At 38.5% G+C, this 10,285-nt stretch overlaps 1 protein-coding gene across 2 annotated transcripts in view; it reads right to left on the reverse strand.

Annotated features, from left to right (window-relative positions):
• The window catches only part of gcgrb (glucagon receptor b), a 58,223-nt gene extending 48,250 nt beyond the window's left edge, over positions 1-9,973 (reverse strand). For both annotated transcript variants that reach the window (XM_004539078.5, XM_076885105.1), the window contains exon 1: positions 9,692-9,973. The gene's annotated coding sequence lies outside the window, so the exon portion shown is untranslated. The remainder of the gene's footprint in view (positions 1-9,691) is intronic.
• Between the last annotated feature and the right edge of the window lie 312 nt (positions 9,974-10,285).

Genomic DNA, 10,285 nt, shown 5'->3' on the forward strand with positions numbered 1-10,285 from the left:
GGGAGGGTTATTACCACCGATGGGTGAACAGGGTAATAGATGCAGTCCAGAAACAGTAAGAGTAAGATTGACACAATAGAGCAGGGGATGATGCAGGTAGTGATAAATGTGAAGGTCCTATTCTTTTCAATTTTGCTGCCAGTTAGAAAAACTTCCAGAATGGACAGAGAGTCATTAATGAATGCAGCCACAGTGGCATCACAGGCACATGCATGAATGTCACAGTTAGCTGCACAGAATAAAATAAATAAAGAAATAAAACTAAATATAGCTAATAGCCGCCATCAAAAATTACTGTTGTTAATTGCTGTGAGTTAACAAGCTGTTAGCTATATTTATAATGAGTGTAACAAGCATGAAATGATGACCCTGTCTTAATTTTATCATGTATGTGCTATATTAAGCACCACATTTCTAAAAATGACATTCATAGAGAAAAGGGAGTGTAATGTACTGTTGATGACAATACTGTATATACACATCTCTCTTTTTTGACATGTGTTTATAACATTGTACAGTGGTGGAAACATGAGGTTTTACAGAGTTTTTAACGTTTCCACTTTTGTCATTATGAATTCACTGCAAAGATAAAACCTTTATGAATGAATGAATGAATCAAGGCTTTATTGGCCACATGCAGGTTGCCCCGCAGTGGAATAGAACCCCCCCCCCCAACAATGGGAAAGTAGAAGAGGAAAAAGAGACCTCCACTCATACTGGGCTCCTAGGAGGACAGCATGAGAACAGGAAACAAAAAAACTCCTCTGCATGGAGAGCTCATAAATGTCCACAGTACAACATTATGGAGCACGTGACAAGCCACAGGGTTGGGTAGGGGGTGAGGAGTAATCCGAAGGAAACACAGCAGTCATCCTGCCCTGCGCTATTATTCTAGCGTGGGCCCAGACCCGCCGTGGTCTCCAGGAGGGGATATAATGAGGATATGCAAATAGGTTGGAAATGGAAAATCCTTTACTGTTCTTTGTTGTGTTTAAGCTATAGTAATGTTAAAGTCTGGGTCTGTGCCCACATATTAGACTAGTCAGATAATTGTTTGTTCAGCATGTGCAGCACAGTGGCGCAGTAGTTAGTACTGTTGCCTCACAGCAGACTAAATAGGTGAAACAGCTAAGAAAATGCAGAAAGGAATTTCTTTAGTGTACATTTTCAATTCAGTGCTTTTCAATTTGGAAAAAATACTGTTGCAACAACTTTACATTTTCAGCCTATTCACATAACATTACTTCTTCAGAGATATTCTGCTGTTTCTGACTTGTTATCGCAGGGATCATTTTAGATGTAGTCCAAATCACAGCACATCCATTATCTTTAACTCATATGTGGCAATTTTCTTAGAAAATGACACAATTTCAAAATTAGATATGAGGCCATCTGCCAAGATTCTTTGTTTGATGTAATTACAGGCTGAGCGTTTATTATTATTGTCATTTCAGCTTGTCTGCCTGACATCCCTCTCACTCACAGAAATGATAGCCATGCTTCATTACACATAACACAAACTTTGTAGCAAGAGTTAGTAACTTTTCATAATTCTTTAATGGCTTTTTTTTTTTAAATAAAAAAAATGCACTAAACACTCCCAAACATCCCATGGGTACTCTTGCACACTTCCCTCTGTACCATTCAGCAATTAGCAACTCAGAGACAGCGTTCACACACCGTGTGTTACTTAGAATAGAGTAGAATAGCCTTTTATTGTCATTGCATATGTTCAACAAAATTGTATCAATTCCATTTTTTTTCTTTTATACCCCCATTCCCAACACATTCCCATTAATTTATTTTTGACAGTCACAAGGACGTATATCCCTGTAAGCAAACTGTGTTTGTGAAACACACTAAAAGTTCAGCAATTTAAGACATCTGTAAGGCCTCATGCCGCATTGCCCTGCAGCCAGTTAAATAGCCACAAGGGTGTCTCATGATGATGACATCAGATTGAGGAGTTAAATTATTGTGATTTTAGCTGACGTACACCAACTTTGTTTCAGCAAGCTGGGGCAATCTGCGCTTATAGTGTGTGTGTGTGTGTGCGTGTGTGTGTGTGTGTGTACAGAATGCGTCACGAGCCACTCTAGGTCAGTGTTGATGAATTAAACAACTGTGTTTATATAGCAGGCCTTCTTTCAACACGCATGCATAAAAAGAATACCCGCAGATCAACAAAGTTTCACCCTTCAGCATGTTCTGCTATCCTGTCTTTATTTCATAACTAATGAAAACAAAGCAAATGTTCCCTCTTAAAACAGAATAAATGTTAATGGGTATCAGCTTAGTACAATTTTCCACTCAGAAATAAATGGAAATTCACAAGAATCTCAGATTAGTACATTTCTTTCAAGCTCATTGCTGAAATTGACATTTTGCACGGTTCATACTGAGTTCTACCATAACAGAGGGAAGAAAACAAAAAGGCAGGACCCTTGATGTAATGAGAAAACTCAAGGAGGGAAAGCAATGCCTGTAACACCATTGTCACCCTGTAAACTGTGCCAGAGTCTTGCTGGTGTTTTTCTTTTTTGTGCACCTCTCACTTTTTTGTAACCTGCCATGTGCAGTGCTGAGAGCAGCGGGGAGGCTGGCGTGGGCAAGTTAAAGACATAATTGTACTTCTGTGTCCGTCATTGTCACCAGTTTAATGGAGCCCAGAGATTTTTAGATTTCACAGAGGGAGATGCTGGAACAGTCTGAAAAGATGAAAGGTTCTGGAGAAAACTGTGAAAAAAGTTGTTTGCTTTTTGAATTGATTTCTTCTACTGAGTGGTGACACCTTTCATTCAGCCGAGTACTGCATCAGGTTTGGAGCTCCAGTATTAACGGTGACAGGATTGTGGTGACACAGCTGGCACACAAAGTATCAGTATTAGTTCAGGCAAGTCACAAAGTCCAAGTCAGCCAGCAACCCCAGTACATTAGCTGACACAACCCATCTCAGTGCCAGCCTGTATCTCCTGATGGCTCAACTAACTACCCTTCACAAATCCAATTGGCAAATATTATAGTGGGCACACCATTTAAGTTTGTTGAACAATGTACCACCAGGTTCGGTAATCCAACTTCACCTTAGCGTATCCATTTCATGCTGTCTAACGTAATCGATGTCCTGGATGAGGGTTCTGTGCTCTTATTTCCAAGAACAGAGTCATGCCGCCAAATATAAATTACTGCAGAAGGAACTGGAACAGTCTTCTCTTGACCAAACTGCTCCTGACTGAAATGTACATGTGCACATTTGTATGCAGGAGAGAATGACTAATAAGAGATTCTGAATCACTCTCTCTGTTCTTTAACTCATTGTAATGAAATAATAACAAATGCAGGATCAAATACAGGACTCTACAAAAGAAAAGAAAAATGAAATACGCAAGGCTGGCTTTAACATAAACCTTCTCTTTCTCAGCATGTTAACAACAGTCAGGGACTTTGAAGTTCGACACAAGAAAAACAAACCATCCAATCAGCATTAAGCAGTTGGTTATTTTGTTTTGAACGTGTAATGTAATGCAGAAAATAATGCACTCCTGTGCATGTGTGTATTTATGCTTTCTGATGTGAGGTAACCTATGATGTTTGATTTAATCTTGGTAATTAGGTCTCGTGGAGTTCAGAAAAGAGTGCAAGTCTAGCCTGTGGTTTAATTGCATCATTGAATATGTTGTAATTTGGGCTTCCATTCACTTCTTATAATGCTATCGTGAGCCTCTGTTTTTCTTGCGTGATAACACAGATAAAAAAGACAGTGAGAATAATAACTGGCTGTTCAACTAAGCGGCAAATGTCAGTGTGTGTTTATATCATCCTTTCTGCTTAAACCAGAAGTCAAATACAGCTCCTTGTAGTTTACCTGCTAGACTTTACAGTTGCTGAAAAGACTGGAGTTCATCCTTGCACAAGCAAACAGGAGAACATCTTATCGCCTTCAGTGGAGCTACTATTTATTTATTTATAGCTGTTTCTAGAGTGGAGTAATTTAAGTATTAATTAAGCCTTCCAGTTCATCAACAGCCATAACACATCTCAGCTGTTCCTCGTGGACTTTGGTGTTTTATGCATTTAATAAATATTCTCTGTGCATAATGTCAGCAATCCCATAACAGATATTTTTTTAAATCTATACATTAAAAAAAACCTTAAATGCAGTTTGTTTGTTTTGCCTCAGCTGTAAATTCATGGAAAACCAAGTGGCAGGTTTTGAACTTTACGGCCCCCATGCTTTTGTGTGCACCAAGTAATGCAAGTATTGCATTACTTTCATCAAATTACATTTTTCAGTAACAGAGTAATGTAATGTCCTACTGTGTTAAATTCAGTAATCACAACACAACTGCAATTATGTCGTTACTTGCATTACAGAGGTTCTGAATTTACTGTATCTGCATGGCAAGTGGATAGAAAAAAAAAACTTCAAACATGGCCTTTATCTTGCGCTACAGTAATCTTATTTTAGTTCAAGAGCAGGAGAAGGAAAATAATGGAGCAGTCTACACCTTTTGAGGAGTGAAAAACTTGTAGACTGCTCCCCCTACATGTTTTGAGGAGTGGAGTGAACAGTCGAATGAACAGGAGCACAATGGTAAAGTGAAAACTGGATCCAGGACAGAAATAAGTGGATTTTACTGCAAAAACAACTCCGGCTTTTTGCAAGAATCTGCACAGAAAGCTAGTAAAGAACCCAGAGTAAACATTTCAGATCACCATATGAAGTAATGTGAAAGCAATGTAAAGAGTAGTGTAATATTATGTCTCCAGGTCCATATTCAATTCAAAATCTTAGTATAATGGCAAATAAAGCACGGTCATAAAAAGCAATTGCTATTAGTACGGCTGGGCCATATCATACCGTTCACGGTAATACCGGTATAATGTTAGGCAATGAAAATGAGAAAAAATTAGAAAATGAGATATCGCGATAGAATATGGGTAAAACGCACCTTTGTGTTCATACGCACATGGCGGAAAAAGCACGGCAGCGACAGAGAATGAGAAGGGCGAAAGCGTATCGTTGAATGAAACAGATGAACCATGTTTACAATTGGTTTGTAAACATGATGTAACTTCAGTGGTGTGGAACTGGTTTGGCTTTTGTCTGGCAGATGCACACCAAAGCACATTTTTGGTAGAGCATGCAAGCGGGCCGTCGTTATTACGAACCAATTTTATGTGGTACGCGGCGCTAAAAAATCGCTCAAAAAATGTTTTAGTACGACTTTGCTAAGCTACGAAGCCGTACCGCTTGATGGATTGTCGGAGCATTACTGCTACTGTAGTCAGGAGCCTCGCAGAGTGATACGTACTGTGCTTTAACATAATATTACCGCATTGTGTGTATATAACCAACTTTTAAGTTTTGTGGGTATTATGCATGGTTACGCTCAGAATATGTCGGCCAATTTCCACTGGAAATGCCTTTTTGTTAAACTGTCAGCAAGGAATTTGCATTTGCGCTGTTACATTTTTATATAGCTTTAATGCACATAAAAAACAGCTGCTTGTTTAAGTGAAAATACATTGATGGGTTTTTTTCCACAAATAAAGTTAATGAGTTATTAAGTATTTTGTCTCGCATCAATTATATTGTCAGTAATATCGTTATCGCAAATTTTCAAATATATATCATGATAAATATTTCTGGCCATATTGCCCTGCCCTAGCTATTAGTTTCAGCTGCATTTTATATTTAGCCAACAAAAGCTAACTAATATCTTGTGAACGCTTTCATGACAGCATGAAAATGTTAGCATTCAGCTTAAGTACAACTATAATAGCATACAGTGTCATAGAGGACAGTAACATTCAGGGTCCTTCCACAGTCTTTTGCTTTACTCTAATACAGCAGTTTAAAACCTTTTTACACCTGACATGCCTCATTTTCAAAAGTCCAACAAGAAAAGTTCAAGCTTCACACTCCATCATTTTTTATCAAATTTTAACAATAAAACACTGCATCCCACAACCGCACAAAGTAAACCGATGCATGTCTAAATCTGTTAAGAAGACGCAGACTGTCCCACCTGTATGCATATGGATCACACCTCCCAAACCAATAAGATTTGAAAAGAAAGCAAAATCACACAAGTAGGAGCTGAATGTATGTCTGGGCAGGTAACATGGCCAGTATGTGCAGGTGGTGGTGTGATTATACTGAAAGTGAACGAACCTTAAGTCTTATTTAGCTCCATTGATACTGACTCAGAGTTGCATGTTTAGAATGGCTAAAAACCTTAATCGGCTTTGTATGTAGCCCTAGCTTCATTCTTGGAGTACTTCCCGGGAAAATATCAAGTATCATATCAGCCATCACTCACTGGATGCAGTCCCTAAGCATGAAATCACTTGAGTTGCAACACTGACACCCACACACTGTTCCTGCCACGCAGACAGAAAAAGCAATCAAGGTATGACGGTTAGGATATGACATTCCAGGGAGTAAGCGCTGATTTTCTACACAATTGGCATGCTGTGACATGGGGTAATAGTGGCAAATCCTAACAAGTCACTCTGTCAAACCACAACTGCACAATTTACATCTGTGGTTTACAACCTTCACAGCCTTTATATCTTGGGGTAGTTAGTTGGGTTTGGGAGTAAAGTGGTCTCTGTCACTTAGTATGGATATCATACTAAAGAGAAACAGAGCACAGGGTTGCATAGCTTAAGAAGAAGGAAGAATAGAGGAACAAATGTTAAGCCTGTTAAAAGTCCAGGGATCCATAGAAATCTCCAAGCATGGAAAAAAACATAAATATAATTGACTTGTAGATACAAGTAAATGCCTAACATATGTCATTATCTGAAAGAATTGTGAGACTACTTGAGTATCATAGGTGTAGTTTGTGAAGAGTTTTTATAACAATCATTTCACAGCCTCACAGTCACATTCACTGTTTTCATAGTAAAAATGTCCTTGAGATGTGTTGTTTTGTACAAGAGAGTGTGTTTGTACAACTTCAGGGCTAGACCTCTAAATATCACACACCGAAAATATGTTTAACTTGACTTCCACTGAGAAAGATGAAGAGGTTCATACACTGACAAGATTTGGACAACTGTGCAGTGGATTTTAAACTAAGCATTTAAGATGTGACTGTAGGGCAGCCTTTCAGAGTTTAGCAAACATAATGTATTAACAAACGCCAATGCTGCCAGTGGAAACAATGAACTAGTGTTTTTTGATGATGTACAGAGCTGCTGTCTCTGGTCTGATTCCGACAAATGCTGTGAAAATGAATAATGAACCAAAGCATACTGTGGAAGCAAACCACACCCAGACTTGCTCAAGGCAAAGAAAAGGAATGGGATAGATGATCAGGTGACCATCTATAGCTAAACTAGTCACCTGATCGCAACCCAAAAAAACATACTTTTCAGATATTGAAGAGAAAACTGAAGGTAGATACCCACAAACATAAATTATTAATGCAATGCTTTTTAAAAAAAACAACAACTTTGATCTGAAGCTGAAAGACTGCACTTCGATCACATCTTGATTGTCTGAATTAAAATCCACTGCTGTGTTGTACAGAGGCATAATTACACAAAGTTTGCCATGCTTATGGACCTAACTGTACCTTCTAGCAGTACAGAAGGGTTTATTAAATAAAATAAAATCAGTCTTATATCATAAATGACTCGAAAGGTTCCATGTAAAATCCAACTGATGAGATTTCCCCGGTCTTGGGTTGCAAACCCTTTCTGTCTTTGACTATTGATTGAAAACGTTCTGCCAGTGAAGCCCTAAGACTTTAACATCGATGATTGCCGCAGGTGGAAATGGTTAATGGATAAATATCCTTAGCTTACTTCACCTGCTTTCATGTTTGTAGATCAGTGTCTGTGAATCAATATCTGTCCTTGATAAATCTTCCCTGCATACAGTTGGCCCATCCTGACCAGGCAAATCAAATCTCTGGCCATCATACCATTACAAAAGAGTGGTCTGATGTCTGGGTGAAAGCACCGAGCCCTCAGCCAAGACATTTCTTTTTTATTGAAAAGAGAAAAAAACATATAAGAGGGCAAGAAGACACAAGAGGAGAGAAAAGGTTCCATTTTTAAGAAATTGGATGCAAGCATCAGAACAAACATGGGGTATTTTGTGTTCAGAAGACTACAATTCAGAGCAGGTCTATCTGTGCATAGTATATATGGTGTTAAGGATGGATGAAATGAATACAGTGTTCTTGTGACTGAAAGTAGCCAGTCATAACCTAATCTAAAATGCCCCCGGGACAAGAGTCCAAGTTGGCTTCTCTAAGGGCAAACCAATCGGTGTGCAGAGCGTTCAGGCGCAAACACAAATAAAAAATACATCAAATACAATAACCATGAAAAGCATCTATGTAACTATTTTCTTTTCTTTCTTTCTTTCTATTTTCTTTCTAAATAGGATCAGACAATTACAATACATAACCATACTAAAATGTATCCTATTACAGCTATAAAAAGCTTTGACTGTTTTGTGAGGTCATTATATAATTTAAATTGCAGTCACAGTTTTCTATTTAGTTGTAATGCTCTTCTTTTTTTAATATCACAGTCAAGGAAATGATCACAAAAAGCTCAACATTAGACCCTTACAGAACTACAACACTGACTGGTTTATCTGTATAGGGGCACTCTTAGCCTCCACTGACATATTGCACTATGAGCTCTGTCTGAAGCTGCATTAGACAGCTGCGATGAAAGCTGTAAATTACCTGGCAGATATTGGCTAAGGTCTGACGATTTTTACTGTCACTTTTTTCTTTTTTAATCAAGTGATTACATAAGAACAATAAATTTACAGTTAAAGAGAAGACACCTTACTTGTTGATGTTACATGGTCCTTAGCTGCAGATGAAAAATGTTAGGAAACTGGAACTTTTTAGGCACATACAGCAATAACATTGCCGTAAAGCAAAAGGAAATATAAATACGTCTCATATACAACTTACATCTTTGCAGTTTTGTGTTAATGCAAAACACTAAAACTTGCTTTGCTGGAAGAGCTTGTCTACTTCATGGCTTTGCTAGAGATATTTATCACAACTCAACTTTTCCACAATCCGATTTAAGTGATCACGGACCTTTCGTTCCACATTAACAAACCACACGAGATAAACTAACACTGGCATTTCATATTATTTAGTTATCTGATGTCCCATCCCTTTAGAACAGCCCAAATTAACTGGTCCGAATTTATATTAAAGGCTATCTGTGCTTCCGATGATAACTGACGGAAGAAGAGGCACATTTAACAAGGTTTGCCAGTCCCTTCATGTGCCCGGCGCACTCACATATCCTTGAGAATCAGTCATACAAGAGCACAGAGGCGTGGAAGACAAGAAGGACTTTGTGAATGACAAGAAGGATTGCAACTGTGTAAATGCATTCAATAAGAACAGTCCTAACACTTTAAAAGCAAAAAGGAAACAATCACCTAAAGCCTCAGCTTGTAGAACACTTCTAAAAGCTGAGCTTCACATTTCAGTCAATGATGCCGGAGAAAAATTATGCCGGCTCCAAAAAAATAAATGAATAACACTTAAACAATGTCCCTCAATAGAGAAACTCGCATGTGACAACCAGAATTTTCAGTCATCACTTTTTGTGATGACAGAAACCAGAAAATCAGATAAACAGTGCGAACTCCAACCAGTTTGTTTTCTTTTCTTTCTTTTTTTTTTTTTACCTATGCTTCCAGACCTCCTCTTGCGCTCTTGGCACCCCCACACTGCCCGCTGTTCATCCGGCCCATCACAGCAGGTAGGTCCACAGCAGACAGACTATGTATTACAGTGTCCAGAGGCAGATTTATAAAGTAAGAACGAAAAAACAACCTGTGAGTTCTCAAATTAGCTCTAGTCCAGTTAAGCAGCACTGGGTCTTTTTGTTTCTTTCACTCTTGATGTCTGTAAATCACTTTTTAAAGTAAATGTCGCTCTCTTTGCAGTGCGGTCCGCTGTGCGCTGTACTCAACGCTGCGCTCTTAATGGCGCTCCGCGCTCCTGTATTTCACAGAAAGCGATGTAGAACAAGGACTCCAACTTCCGGTGTCAAGTTTCAAAATACAACTCCACATGATGAACGGCAGGAACAATGTATGTGTGTTTCTATACCTGAGTCAGTCTGTATAAGCACAAGCACTATCAGAATTGTAATAATTTCGGTGGTGACATTTATTTACCCATATAAATAAAAATGATTAGACTTTAACAAATGAATGTGGCAATAGAAGGTGATTTAACATTAGGTGCACGAATAAAATGAGCAGGAAAAAAGATGC

This window comes from Maylandia zebra, linkage group LG6 (genome assembly GCF_041146795.1).
Source record: "Maylandia zebra isolate NMK-2024a linkage group LG6, Mzebra_GT3a, whole genome shotgun sequence".
In the NCBI taxonomy this organism is placed as follows: Eukaryota; Metazoa; Chordata; class Actinopteri; order Cichliformes; family Cichlidae; genus Maylandia; species Maylandia zebra.